A 15,860-nucleotide genomic window follows, 5' to 3' on the forward strand; every position below is an offset into this window, starting at 1 on the left:
TGCATTCTGTATTACTCCTACGCCGGCGTAAGACCTAAAGCCTTGGATGAATAAATACTTCTGTAGATTCCCTCTGCAGCCAGGATTATCACAGGTTGCACCTCCCATTCCTCAGCTGTGTGTTTATAAAACCATGATCCTTTGTCTTCTTGGCCCATGCTCTGCTGAGCTCCCAAAGGAGCTTTGAGGTGGGCTTCCCCTGGCCCAAGGGACAAGAGGTCACACAGGATGACCTGAACTCCGCCTTCAGGGCATCAAAACTTCAGCATTTCCCTCTCCTAAAAGCAGTTTCCATCTGCTTATGTAAAGGAAAAGCAGCCTTAGGAAGGTTTTGTAACTAAGCCCTGGCATTCCCTAGGTATTTAGGTCTTCCATGGCCCTGGAGTGGGATCCAGCAGGTCCTTCATAAGAGGTTGGCACCTCCCACACAGGGGTTTGACAGAAATCCTACTGCCATCCTCAGCTCTTAATTTAGACCACCACAGCCTTGAAATTCCTTTCCTTTCCTCCAATGCATCCCTATAATCATCTGGAAAGGAAGAGGAACGCACGTGACTTTGCAAGCGTAAAGCAAAACCTGAAATACCGAAAGGGCAGAATATAAGTAACAAAACCATTTTTTAAAAGAGCCTTGAAAACTGAAAAACAGCTTAAGTTTGAAGGATTGCTATCCAGGGAGAGCTGTTACTCAGGCTGAGTACCCGAGCACAAAGCCTCACATGGAGACCAGCCTATGGATGGCACACCAGCTCTGTGCTGCTGCAGGAGGTTTTCCATCCTTGTCTTTTCCCCACCAGCAAGATGAGTTCCTCAAATCTCCAGTTCTTCAAACCCCTGTTTGCAAAATAACCTTCTGGCAACTGTGGCCCACCTCAGTTTATTCTTTGTGGTTTACAACGTGCCTCGTTACTCTGTCTCTAGGGCATCTTCCAGGCACGCTCTGTGCTCCTCAGATGGTGCGAGCAGCACCACTGGAGCTGATTTACAACAAGAACAGCATCTTGCCAAAAAACTGACCTACAGCATATTTCCAAAGTGAGATGTTTATTAGTATTCCAATGACAGCAGGAATAATTACTGAAATTCCTCCTGGAAATCACTCCTTGTAGCGGCAAATACTGCACTTCACTTCAGCGCTTATTCACCAGAAGTGCTGCAAATTTCCCTCTCATAGAATATGCTGACTGGATGAAATAGACACTGCTCACAGGAATGAACCGATTTCATAAACATTTTGAATGGGAAATTACTAAGAGTTCCATCGAATAGAACAGTTTCTATTTTATATCAAGGCTGGCATTCTTGAAAACAATGCAAAGAGAAAAGGCACCAAAGAGATTTGCACCAATTGGTTGGAAGACCAAGAGAAAAACATTGGTACTGTTTCCTTCAAGTGCTTTCTAAAAGAAAGTTGCTCTCAGCCTGATTTCCAACAGCCCAGCACCAGCTTCAACTCCGGAACACAGCACCCACCACCCCTTTCAATGGGGCTTGCTAACAGCTGTCCCCTCATTCAGACTTTCCTCTACTCCTTCACTGACTCCAAAGCAGAAAAGAAAATGAATTTATGATAACACTGGGTAAGAGCAAGCAAGAACCCAAGCTCATAAGTGCTCAGATATTGCCCAGTCACAGCCTGGCTGCATTCTGACCTCTGCCAGCAGAAAGCTGCCTTGTCCCCATTACAGCCCATAAAGCCACACCAGCACAAAATCAATAGCGCTGCATTTGACTTCTATTGGCGTAACTCCATGGGTTTTAATGGAGCTGGAGTTACACCAATTTTATGCTGGTGGATCTGCATTAGTGTCAGTGAAGTTATGCTGGTGTGACTGATGTAAACAACATCAAACCAACCAACCCCTATTGGTCCAAACCACACTGCCATTAACTCTAAAGCAAAGTGAAAATGCAAACCTGTACGTTACCAAAGCAGGGCCTTTGGAGTTTATTTTTTGCAAAGCAGGAGAACGGCTCTTTTGCGATCCTCTCAACACCAAAGAAACAGAGTGAAGACTGAGAAGGGAAAAAGGACAAAGTACACAGCTGGGATCACAGTATTCTGTAATTAGAGCTGTTAAATGATTACTAAAGCTCAGTGGTGCAATCATCACGCCAAAGGAAGCAGGGAAGTATGCAGTCAGGAACATCACCAGGGAGAAGGTAACAGCAATGTCACAGCCACCACATTTTATATTTAAATGCAAATTCCTTGCAATCAGAATCTGTGCTTCTAATTGGAAGAAAAGGTTACGGAATTAAATGCCTCACATCCTGGACAGCTCAGCAGGATTTAAAGTTGTGCAGTAAGTTGAAGGCAGCTTACTCATCTCCCATCCTTTACAGGAATATCTTAATTCAGCTTTTTCTTTTAATTTCAAGATCGCTTTCTTACTATTGCAAGGAATACTAGACTGGGACTCAACTCCTCATTCATTTTAAATAACATAGAATGCAACACCCACACAAGATCTACACTTTGAACACTAAAACAGATCTTGAAGCAATGCTTTGCCTCCTAGGGGACATGAATTCACACCAGCTCTTCCAGGTTCCTTTCACATTAGCTCAGTCCCACACATTAACCTATACATCGTGCTCTTCAATTTCCTAAATGCTTCCTGACATGACACCAAAGTAAAGCAAACTTCCTTTTTGTCAGCAACAAAAACTCCTCTGCCAGGATCTTTCCTCACTGCCATTTGTCAGCACTCAGCCCTTGTCCCTGACAGTTAAGTAAGAGGAAAACTAATCAAAGGGCTTCATCTCGCTGTAAATAGACTTCTGATTTATTACACCAGGCCCGGTGAGCAGGCTTGTACCAAAGTTCATTGACTTGCAGAGAAAAGGGGAAAAAAGAAAAAGCTTTCTGGGATCGCAAGCATGAATTTGACATCCAGGCAAAAAAAATGGTGTTATGCTGTTGTTAAACAACTGTAAGATATCAGGATCTTTAAAATCCCAGTAAATGAGCTTTAGTTACAGAAATACTTTTGACAATCCCACGTAAACACTCAAGCCTTCATACCAGCAGGGCTGCTCACACAGGTAATTCAATTTGGCAGCTAAAATGGGCAACAGGTGATTCCAGACCAATGTGATTGGGAATGGCTGCTGGGTTTGAATGGAGAAATTTCACAGCTGGAAAATATACAAATGATCAAAAATAAAACAAAATACAAAACCCTAACCTGATAATTTCAGGTATGTGGCCTGCACGGCCTCATCACACACTGGAAGAATCAAAGCCTAAGTGATCATGTAGAGATCTTGCCAATGGAATTACTGAAGAGAAATATCAAACTACTGCCAAGCAAAAATGTAAGGGGGGGGGAAAAAAAAAACCAAAAACCCAAGAAAAAACATATTAAAAATGAGAGATGTTCTTGATATTATTCAGCTGGGGGAGTTAAGTAGCTACATGAATAAACTACACCTACTTCAGTGGTAATGCATCACCAAATCATGCTTATTTTCTACACATTTGTAAAAATTACCCAAGTAGCATGCAGAGAGGAGCCATTCACCTTCCACTGTCATGCTACAGTTTACTCTCTCTTGGAAGCAATTACAGGACAAATGCCAAGCTACAGAAGGTATTTTTCCAGCAGCAGCATCTGGCTTCTTGGCAGCTTCCTCAGGCAATTTTATTGGAAGCTTTAGAGATGCTATTGGGTCAGCCCTGGTTCTATTGCTCATGAACCGTCTGGCAGTTTCTTCTTCCTACATGTCATAATCCTTCTGATTTACCTTGAAGGAATTAGCACACTTTTATCCATTTCAAAAACAGTTGACCTGCAAGGCATTTAAGGGCTATCTATAAAACACAGTAAAAATCACTGGTGTAAATCTGCAAACCTTCATGCCAGCAGCTTTTCAGGAGCCATTGCTTAATACATCATCAAGAAAACAAGCATGCAGTGCAAAATCCATACATCTCTTACTGGTAAATTGAATGCATTCCTCTCAATTCAAGGAAAAACCATAAGACACATGAGAAATAGACTAGTTAAAAAGAAAAGGGGAAAAAAAAGAAAGAAAAAAGTCAAGCTGGAGCAAAAGCAAACCTATGCCTTTATCCAATATGAATTGGTCTCATACAGTGCAGACACCACTATGCCATATACCATAAGGGATCGCACCCATGAATTAAAGGAACTCCTATGGCAGACAGCAAGCCTGAACTGAAACACAAGGAGATGCACTAAGTCAACAGAAGGAAAGCAACTTCCAAGAACCCATTTCTTGCATCCTTCCTTCTCCAAGCTACCTGTCCCCTGTCCCTCTGCTTTGGTCTGCATCGCCGTACAGCTGTCATCATGCTTAATCCAGGAGGATGAAAGACAGGATGCTGTTTTTACCCTCCCTCTTTGTGTATCAACAAAATCAAGCCTATGATAAAAAAGCTTTATGTCAGTTCATTGAGATGCTATGGAATTAATACAGAGAAAGGGGATAGGCTGCTGTAGAAAGCACATTTATCAGCCATAGCACTGTGCAATTGCTTGCAGGGTATATGCTCCTCAACTGGGAAAAGAAAAGAGGCTCAGATGTGTTCATTATACTACTAACTTTTAAGACTCTCCCACAAAGATATACCTGCACATCTTCTTGTGCCTCACATTTCTTCCTTCAAGAATTTTCAGAAAGGTCAGAGTAGGAAACGCCAACAAAATCCTGTACCAGGTTATCATCTGGGGGGAAAAAATCCTCGTGCCCAATAGTAAATGTAAGAGGTACAAGAAATGCACTTTATAATCTAATAAAGGTCCATGAACCTTGGATTTTCAGTATCAGGAGTACACTGAACAACGTAAGATTGACAGGACTAAGAAAGATGCACATGTCCAGGTCAAATAAAAAGCCAAACAGAGCTCTGTCATCAGCAGAGAGCAACTAAATCCAAACAGACACAACATTCAGACTTGGCTAATGCGAATTGACTGAAGTAATTCTGTTTTATGCAGGGTAAAACATATTCTGATTACAGGCAGTGGTGCTTGCAAGTTCTAAATTTAGGTATCATTAGGGCCAGGTGAAGCGTTAAGTGAACTAATCTGAATTTTATCCATATCAAAGCTTTGTATCGTCCACGTAATTCTCGGAATTAAACCATGTATTCACTCTCATATTACATACATCCTTGGGATATCTGCACTCATTAATTAACATCGCTGCAGAATCACAGCACACATCAACCACAGAACCTGGGTTTCCAAATGCAGTGCAATGGCACACGGTGAAGAAATCAATTATTTCGGCCCCAGTGCCTGAACAGAAGTTCCTGGCACACTACAAACTAAGCTGTAAACAGGGGAGAGAAAGCACAGATCCCCTTGTTTACAAGTTGTTTCTGCAGTGCAGGAAGTATCCTCAGTGACCAGCAGAGCACCTAAGCACACATGAATTCTTACCTCCCAGTGATCTCCTAGAGCTCAGCAGCTCCACACATGAGATGGAATTCAGGCAGGCAGAGAGGAGGCTTCCTACAGTGTTATTTTAAACTCTCTTTGATTACACAGCCTCTACAAGCCCTATAAGGTGAGAGGGCAATCAGTAGTGCCAGCAAGTGAGTGCCTTTCAGCACAGCAAAGAAAATCAATTAAAAACAGGTGAGATTTTGGCTGACCTTGTGTACTGCTTTCCTGAAACACCTGGTACAATTAGAACACTCTAGAGGGATAATGTAACTTAATATGAAATAAAAGATGGCTGCAGTGAAAAACTTTGCTGTTCTAGCAACTGAGCTTAAAGCCAAAAGGTGAGGAATATCTAATTCAATTAAAACGAGAGGGAATTCAAGGAGGTGGAAGTTAATTACTTCACCTGGAAGTTGGCCAGGACCTTTGGGTTAAGCACCTCTACTCATGTGAAAGTTTGCTTTGGTTTGTTTCAGCTTCCATAACTAAACAGCAGGCAGTAACAACAGCAGTTTTGGAAGATATGCAATTCATATCTCTACCCTCCAAAGTCTTTCAAACACTCAGGCTGAACAGAAGGAAGATGTTAAAACAGTGAGCAGAGTCCAGCTTCACATCATTATTCTGAGTTAGCTGCTAGCAGATTACCTGAGCAATTATTCTCCTCCCTTACTGCCCACATCCCAAATACCTGCAATCCTCACTTAACTAAGCTACAATCAGCATTAAGGCAATCCATCCCCCCTTCAGGTAAAATCTAATGGTAAAATCACATATCACTAAGTTTATAACCTATTACAGCCTCCATTATTCCACAACGCTTATTATTTTGTACTCACAAAGTCAGGGAGATGTAATTTTATTGCTTACAAATCATTCTTACATTAGTGTTCCGCTGTTATAACTTCACTCTGCTTTTCCAGATATGCTTTTGCCTTTCTGCATATTTAAACAGTAACTCTAATTACCCCTACTTGATTGCTCTTCTCTTGCAAAGCTTTTCCACACTATCATCTGCTGTGAATTCTTCATCCTACTTGGATTTTAAAGGCCCAGAGCCACATCCAGCCTGGCTTTGAATGCCTGCAGGGATGGAGCATCCACAACCTCCTTGGGCAACCTGTTCTAGTGCGTCACCACCCTCTAGGTGAAAAACTTGCTCCTAATATCTAACCTAAACCTGCCCCGTCTCAGTTTAAAGCCATTCCCTCTTGTCTTAAAGATCATCCCTTTCTCCTCCTACTTCACTCAGGATGCAAGAGTTTCCTGCAGACAGTGGCTGCCTTTCCCATGCTTTATTGCAAGCACAGATCAGTTCCTTTGCACAAAGACCAAGTGGAAAGAAAAGTTACTACATGACCACACCACCATTCATGCACAACTTCACAACTCAACAACATTAATTTCTTCACTGATGCATCTGACTACGCAGTGGTAATTTACACTTCATGTATGCGTATAATAACATAAGAGTAAAAAGAGGATGCGTGGGTGTAGCACAACCATATTGCAGTGCCTCTTGAATTTGGCTGCGATCTTTCAGCACTTCCTTCTGCAAGTTACTTAGCAATATACATGGTAAGTATTCAGCAGAGGTGAGGATCTCTCAACTAGACTTTGGAAGGGAAGGATAGGGAAGAAAAGATGATGTCCAGCTCCAGCTGTGACATTCTGGTCTGTTTGTGCCTCAGCAATATCAAAATGTATTAAAAACAAAACCAACAAAACAAAACAGTCCTGAGGCCCCGAGCGCTCACAGAGTTCCTGTTATTATGAACAGCTGAATACTTCAGTAAATAAACTAAAGACACAAAAACACAGCAGTCCATCTTTGAGCCAAAGACTTTCGTTAGGGGATCTGACAGACAGCCAAGAAAAGTTTCTGTCTTGCTTTCTCAGCTCCTATCCACAAACCACACAGCACTGGGCTGGTCTGCACAGGCAGCACTGCCAAGACAGCCGAGCAGCACAGTGCTGGTCCCAAACTCCAAAACCCCAAATTCCAAACCAGTTTAGCTGCTTGTAAGGAAAATAGCTCAGAATCTCATAACTTCGCCAAAGACGACCTCTACAGAGGTTCTCCCTAACCCATAAGATTTAGATTGGTTATAAGGGAGGAAGTTTTTTACAATAAGGGTGATGAGGAGCTGGCAAAGGGTGCCCAGAGAGCTGGTGGGTGCCTCTTCCCTGGAGATACCCAAGCTCAGGCTGGATGGAGCCCTGTGTACCTGATGGAGCTGTGGGTGCCCCTGTTCAATGCAGGGAGTGGGACTAGATGGCTTTGGAGGGTCCCTTCCAACCCGAATGATTCTATAATTCTATGGACTCCTACAAATGAGATTCTGTGAACACACACCTTGATGGCCACAGCAGAGACCCGCAGTTGTATGGCAGAAAGTAACTCGCTGCCAGTCCATTCAGCACTGAAACACAAGGCAGTTCAGAGCTTTCAGAGCATTATTTGAAGAATAACTCTGTTTGAAGCTCAATAATTAACTCCCAGCTAATTTGTTTCTACTCTTATCCATTAAAGAACATTTGGATAAACAGATTGAACAAGTTCATTCACAGCTTTACATCCACACAACTATTACAAACCTTCCCCCTGCTGCCCATATAACCAAATTAAAGCGGAAGTTTCATTTATGTGCCCTTGAAATTGTTTTAAAATCACCATTAAGATGCTTTTTTTTCATCTAGTATTATTTACGACCCCAAAGTCATATCCTGACTGCCATTTCTATATGATTTCAGTGCCAAATGCTGCCAACTTCCAATGTTGCTCTCCATTTAAAAAATACCCTGGCAGCATTCAGCAAAAAGGCAAATGAAGATTAAAGCACAGCCTTTGCATCCCACCATAATATTTCAGGCAACAATTTCGAGGAAGGAAGGGCAGAAAACAGACTGTGCATACGCTACAGTTCAAAATAGATTCCTCATGTCAAACAGCATTATTTTTCTTTTTCTCCCCATTAAATAGTTATTTTAAGTTTTCTGCTGAATATATTTCCATGCATAATGTAACTTCTTCAGTGGTTCCTTCTGAGTTACTATATATGCTTTAACACTGCATGCTCTGATAGAGCACACATATATACAAATGCGCACATAAATGTATGCACTCATGCACGCAAAATTCATGCAAAAAGAATTAATGGGAATTTTTGACTGGATGCTACCCCCTGTAAATATGTTAAATGTGAACAGTGCTTATGGTGAGCTTCATTAACTGAAAATATTGCTTTTGTCTACACAACTTGCGTCGCCCACATAAGAATGGATGGCACGTAAATGCTAATTTGCAGACTTGGTTCTTTTCAATGTACCACAGGGGGCTCTGTTGGGAATTTCGGTGGTCACTTACCACAATCCTTATGGAACAACCTGAGCTGAGAGCTCGCTCAGCACCTAAAAATAAAACTCAGCAGGTGATCTCTTCCAAAAAGGAAGAAGAAAGCAAAAAAAACTAAAAGGATATTGGGGGGAGAAGGTGTGAAAAGAAAAAGGAGAAATGCCTTTAACATTTATAAGCAGGTTTATCTGTTGTTTCACCAAAGCAGAACAGTGTACTACCTAACTTTCCACTGGGCCTCCCAACCTCCCTACCCCTCAGCATTCAAGCCGCTTTGTTATCAAAGCTCTGTTCTATACAGGCTACATTTTTAGCAGCAACTTAATGCCTTTAAACTCTTTTCTGTAACCTCAGTGTTCGTTTCTCAGAGCAGTCATTAGGGCTGGGCACTCTGAGGCTGTTGGGTATATCCAAGCTTGCCTACTTGAGCTAATTGCATTCAATTTAACATTCTCCAAGCACTGACAGTCCTCATTCAAGCCAAGTGTGAAAGTTTTTAAATTAGTTTTCACAGTTTGATTCACAGACAGTAAATGCAAAATGGCACAGGAATTTTTTTTTCCCAACAACATAGAGCAACAAAATAGCCCAAAGGCTATTTTAGTTCATTTGGTTCAACTATTAGGGAAGATTCACAGCACACACAATGCTCCAACAGAGACAAAGGCTCCGGAGGACTTTCAAAGCTTAATACTGTCCTGTTAATGAAAGTACCAAACAGCTGAACAGCCTTTCCACCTCATCACTAGATGTGAAAATGGAAGTCCAGATCATTTCAGACACGACAAATTGATTACTGCTTAAAATAACAGCATTTTAAAAATATTTAATAGAGCCTCGTATCGGACTGTAAAATGGCCTACACAGAAATCCATGCTGTCAGGAAAGTACAGACCATGGTTTTGCACATAATCTGGCTCTTCATCAGGCTCTGCATGTATTTGTTGAAATAGAAGTTAAAAAGAAAGTCAGGAGACTGAATTGTTTGTTGCAAAAATGATTCCTTAGCTCACAGAATCATAGAATCATTAAGGTTGGAAAAGACCTCTAAGAACATCCAGTCCAAACTCCAACAACACAGCAGAACAGAATGGGAATTTGGTTTCCTTGGCACTTCCCATTTTTTCCAGCATGCACTGAGCTCACAGTCAGCTTTCCCAGTGGGCACAGCCCCTTCACAAGACTTTCAAGTGTGCAAATGTCCATCTGAGCAAGTACAAAGGCATGTATGAACCACAGCCTTCATTATGAAGAAAGAACACATAGCCCGACCCAAAGCCAAGTAATTCCCGTCTCAATTTTCATTATCATTAGGAGATTTTATAAGGTCTGTAACTCTCAACCACTCAAACCCGATATTTTCTTAATATACAATTAACTAACAAATGCAATCTCATTTAACAAACTAACAGCTGTATGGATAGCGGCGACTCGCATCACAGATGGGAACTACCCCATAAGCATGTGCGGTATTGGTACTGAAGTACTGAACACAGTTTTTTTGCATGCACAGATGGGCTCCAGCTTCAAACTTCAAATTCCAGGTTTGACATAACCCAGGACACGCAGGTCACAGCTAGAAAAACAGAAAAAGCCAAGAGCCCATTTCTAAATGTCAGAATGCTATTCTCTGAGGCAGGTATAAATTAGGCACTTCTTTAAAGGATTCAGAAAACAAATTTCAAATACCAGCCTCGCTTTTTAAAGGCATTTTCTACTCTGTGCTTCCAAGTTACATGCTTGCATTACAATGACCACAGGCATCATCTCATTTGTAAGAACATATACAGCACCTTTCTTGAATTTACAAGCAGAGCCTACATCATCTATTTAGCGCAACTTTCATACACGATGCTTTAAGAGAACCTTTCATCTTTCTTTCTTCTAGGCAGTGCCAACACGGCACAAAAACTCCACACAAGTCAATGAGACCCAACACAGCAGCACCACGGACACTTGGGAGGCACTGAGGCAAGATGAGAACTTCACCACAGGATCAATGCAGAGCAAGACACGCAATGCGCAAACCAGTGCTCCGTTTTATGGAACGTTTTCTTCCAGGTGTTCTCAAAACTAACCTCCAAAGCTTACACAGCAGGGACCATGCACTCAATGGGCCCAAAGTGTAAACAAGCCCATGCAGAATCACTGCATAACACTCCACAATACTTGGCCATTTGTAACCGTTACATATATAGGCTATGCAGTCGTTGAGTGAAGTACAGTACATAACCCGACACATATTGTAGGCACTGGGATTCCAACATAGAGAATAGAGCATGTTAATGACAGATGCATAGCTAGATTTCTTATGGTCACTTGACAATCTCAGCTAGTTTATTTCTGCTTCCGGAAATACAGACATATTTTAATTTCAAGAAACTAATTAACGCCGATCTCTACTGAACACATGCTGATGAAAGATACTCCCCCTATAAGCACTGATTCCATCTGAAAAGCTGCATGCACACTGGACAAGCACAAAACACAAGCATTCCCCTTCCACAGCTACTGATAAAACACAGAGCTGTAAGCAGCTGCAAAGAACAGATTAATTCTTTTTTTCCCCCCAGTACAGATATTGGCATTGGCTGGAGGAAAAGAGCATGCAGTTTCAGCATGATGTTGGTTATTCTTTGGGGACCTCGGTGGACATAATTGAATCCTGATGTTAAGGACTGAGGACCAAAGCATTTGAAAGCCATTTCAAAGCACACTAGGGGCAGCAAGCAAAATATACCACACACATGCATGTATGTTTCATTTGTTTTGGTACGTTTTTTCCTCCTCTCATTTCTTATCTTACATTTAGATCTTTATGCTCTTCAGATCTACCTTGATCTTTGTTTTCCCTGCACACAATAGGATAAGGACCTGACAGAGACCAACAGGGACCTTGTTCATGATATGTAGCTCCACTGAAAAACCGTAACATAAATGACCAGAATGGCTCTTCAGACAGTAATCTAGGATCTGTCCCAGTGTTTAATTCCTTCATCATTACATTAAGTCATGTTTGCTACCAACTACCTTGTACTAATGGGTGCATAAAGCTATTCTGCACCTGTCAATTGCCAAGGCATCTGTGCAAACACAATGAAATGCGAAGAAGTGAAGCAAGGAACCCCGCAGCCAAAAATAAACATGAATCAATACAAATAAAACTTAAGCACTTGGCAGGTATGGTTGACTTCATGCTAAATACAAATGGTATCAAGGCATATTTTAGCCCAATACTACCAATGTTTAATAAATACACCAGTTTATATATTACTGAACAACATTCTAGATGCACTAATGCAAATACTCAAGATGAATGAACTTGTTGAGTTAGTTTTTCTTCCTAGAAATACTAGAGCTACTTTTGTCTTCTCACTGGGCTCAGTGCTGTTTTACTTCGATGGCTCTGAGGGAATCATCAGTTCTGGTAGAAAACCTTCAGCTTTGCTTCGTGGCACCACCAATACAAAAGAACAGCACAAATCCAAGCAGTGGAACTTCCATGAGATGTTACACTTGCACGAGTAGCTGTTATTGCAGCAGTCAGAATATCAGTTCACCCACTGCGCAAATATTAGAAAGCCTGATATAAAAGGGAAAGCAGCCTTATCATTACCTGCTTGTTTTCATTTCAGAAAGCTGCCTTCCCTCACCTTCTTTAAGTATCTACTAACGGATTTTTTATTGCAGTTCATCTTGAAAATTAATCATCATAAATTTAAAAACATTCTCTTGCAGATCTGTCAGGTTTCTAGAGCTACTTCATTTATTAGAGGACCACATGACGCATCAGAGCTCTGTATTTGAACATGACATATTTTCACTTTGTTTTGATCCCACATTTGAAAATTGTTCCTATCAATCTCTCGCCAGAGCCAAAACTTAACTGTCTTGTTCAGTGAATCATTAAATGCCAAGTCACACAGACAAATAAAATCATTTGCAAATTGAACTTCTGCTTTTGCAGATGCAAATATTTGCAGGAGTTTCCTGTCGAAGGCATCTCTGGAAAAGAACCCTCAGAAATGATGCCAGGCCTTGGCCAGTATCAAAGCCAATTATTCCTAATCATTTTGGTCATCAGCTCACACTGAAAGTTCCAATGCTTCACAAAAAGGCTGATTTTTAAGTAAAATTTTGTACGTACAGTTTCTATTTCAGAGAAGCATTACAACTTGGATGCACTTGCCAGACTAAGCTTACACATTAATATCCATGATTTTCTGCTTCGTTTGCCTGGAGAGAGGAAAAAAACCACAACAGGCCATATACTTACATTCCCCATAATGCATCATTTTCTCTCTAAACAGTGGCAGCAAACAGGCACATCCAATACTGTATTACTTTCTTCTCTCATTCATGACGATGTCACACACAGGTTCTTTGATTCTGAAAGAGAAGCATTTCCCAGGTTCTAAGGATGGAGGTACCCCAACCAATCCATCATGCTTTGTGTGCTAATGATAGACTCATGCATAAGAGGAACCAGAAGCAGCGAGAGGCAGCAGGCATGAAAAGGAGTGAATCAACTGTCAAGGGTTGTGATCTGAAGGACTGCAAGGCTGTGATTAGAATTTTCAATCAGGACTTCCACAATTCATCAGGCTACAAGGCGAAGGGGGGGATGTATTTCTTCATCAGCCCTTCCTGCTGTGGGCATAGCAAGTTCCAAAGCACTAAAAAGGGGAAATCTTAAAGCCTTACACTTATAAAAAGGTACAATTGAATCTTTGGGGAGTGAAGGATTTTCTGGCACTGCGGAGCTACCACTTTTTGTGTGCATATTGAAAACTGAAAGACGATTACTCGCAGCGCAGCCTTTCAGCTGCTGGAAAAGAAAGGGCAGCTCTTCCTCCCTGTCCTCTTGCAGGTATGTTAATGTTGGACACCTGAGTGAGAAGGAGCCCTGGGAACTTTAGACTGCTGTCCTTAGGGATGTGAGAAGGAATAAAATGCAATAGGAATCCTTAATCGGAACTTGCCAACGCTCTCAGAAACTTCAGAATGAGGCAGGCAAATCTCTTTGTGGGGAAAGCATTCTCCCAGCCTGCAGAAATCACCTGCACACCACAACAAAACCCCAAAACCTCCTCAAATACCTTCCTGTTCCTTTCACCCACTCCTTCATCAACGAAGCACAGTAACTGCATCAGCAAAACTCAGTGAGCTTTAGGAGGGGATGAAGGCTGCAGCCCTGTCCCAATGCCACCATAAGGCCACATCCCAAAGCCTGCATCCAGGCAAACCAGACCCACGGATATATACAAATGAAGCATTCTCTTAGAAGGCAATTTCCACGTTAAGCCATGAATAATGAAGAGTAAAGAGAGTCCTTGTTTGCATAATGAATGTTTCAGTTATTGATATTCCTTCAGAGGGTCACTAGCCTTTTTTTTCCACCAAGTCAATTAATTAATAAAACAACTCTTTTTTTTTTTTTTTTCCTGCAGGTAATTGCAACCAATTTAGTACTCAAAGACACGTAATATGTTGGCTTTATTTACTTATTTAATGTTGCGACTCTTGAAGCACCAGTATGACTTGTGCTTACAAAACGTGTTGACTCTCCCTATCTACAGCAACATCCCATCCTGCCAACAAGAGCCCTCATGGGAAGTTTGCTGGGCTGCCCTCTAACAGCACTGCCAGACAGCCCTACACAGGTGATTCTTTGCTGCTAGGAAATACACTGAAGAAAACACTGAAGGAAATGGAGGGGGTCAACCCACTTCTGTAACTCTGGGGAATGGCTTGGCAATATAAATTATAAATGCTATTACTTGTTTTATGTACTCATCTGCATTTTATCAGCTGCTAAAACCTTGCAAATACTCCAGACACCATCAAGAATCACTTCAGCCTTTACAGACTGCATAATCTCCAATCTAATCTCTGAGATTACAGCAAAATTTGAAATAACCAAGAACTGAAAGAAAATAGAAATAGATACTGTAAGAAAAGCACATTCCAGACTTGCAAATCCTCTCTTTCATACAATCCTTATGCATGATCTTCAAGGGGCTGTTCTGATGTTTCCCTTGGCAAGCACACCTCGCAGTAGTTTTAACCTCTGCAGATCCTTTTAGCCAGTGCTAAAAGCGTATTCAACTGGTCGCCTTAGAAAACTGCATTCAAAACATGCAGCAGCGAGGAATGCAGCCACAAAGCAGATTATGAATAAAGCACTCAGATATTCTGCTCCACATTTCAGTAATTACTCGCAGCCAAGGCGCTAATAGAGAGCTGCTCCTTCAGTGTCTCACTTCGAAGGGATCGATGCGGTGCAAACACAGGCACTGCAGGGCTTAATGCAGGTCCTAACTGCTTCTTACAAGACAAGGTTCTTCCCGACAGCTTTCTCCCGGGCATAGAAGAGCTAGCTAAATAGTCACTACTAATGTGTATTTGTGTCTTTTTGTCAAAACCATACTTAATAAACACAAAGAATCTGTAGTGGAAAGATCCAGGAGAAGATAGAAATGAATTTCTAGATTAACGGAGCCGTGTTAAATCAAGTTAGCAATTTTATCCCCGGGGATAACAATTTGGCTTGCAGCAGTGGGCTAAATAACACAGTTCAACACATTAAGAACAAATCCGTATTCAGACTGAATGGACTGTCAGCTCAGAAAAAGGCCAGGAGGGAGAAGAAATGCTGCAGGAGACCTTCTGAGCAGCAGACTTGCCTCTCCCCACCATAGCAGCTTCAGCCATGCAGTTTTACTGGAGGTCAAGAAAAGTTTCTCTACTATCAGCCCCAAAAGCTTTACTTCAAGTAGCACTGTTTTTATTTTAATGTATTCACTCAGGTCTGAGGAAAATGTGACTATGTTTAATGAAATTTGTTTGAAAACCTCGAGATTTAGGTTAGAAAAAGAACATGAAACACAAGGTAGGCTTTCCAGGGAATACCTCCCTAAGCCATCTCTTGATAGGCAGGAGATCTTCCTGTTGAGCACAGATTTGCAGTGGTCTCCAGAGATTTAAAGGCTTACAAAGACCTAACTTCATTCTAAGCTACCCCCCGCTTTTTCTGATTCCGTATGCATTCAGATGGAATACAGAATTGGGCAAAAGATGCCCTA

General features: G+C 41.5%; 1 protein-coding gene across 37 annotated transcripts in view; it reads right to left on the reverse strand.

Annotated features, from left to right (window-relative positions):
• DAB1 (DAB adaptor protein 1) overlaps positions 1 to 15,860 on the reverse strand; it is a 341,210-nt gene that overhangs the window by 84,027 nt on the left and 241,323 nt on the right. For 16 of the 37 annotated variants that reach the window (XM_015870676.3, XM_085511825.1, XM_015870672.3 and 13 more), the window contains one exon: positions 13,052 to 13,164. The exons of 19 other annotated variants lie outside the window; for them this stretch is intronic. The gene's annotated coding sequence lies outside the window, so the exon portion shown is untranslated. Of the gene's footprint in view, positions 1 to 1,928; positions 2,023 to 13,051; positions 13,165 to 15,860 lie in introns of those variants that run through there. 2 more of the 37 variants (XM_085511826.1, XM_085511809.1) reach the window with 1 other exon arrangement.

Source organism: Coturnix japonica, chromosome 11 (assembly GCF_054131305.1).
Source record: "Coturnix japonica strain WE chromosome 11, WE-NBRP24, whole genome shotgun sequence".
Taxonomy (NCBI): Eukaryota; Metazoa; Chordata; class Aves; order Galliformes; family Phasianidae; genus Coturnix; species Coturnix japonica.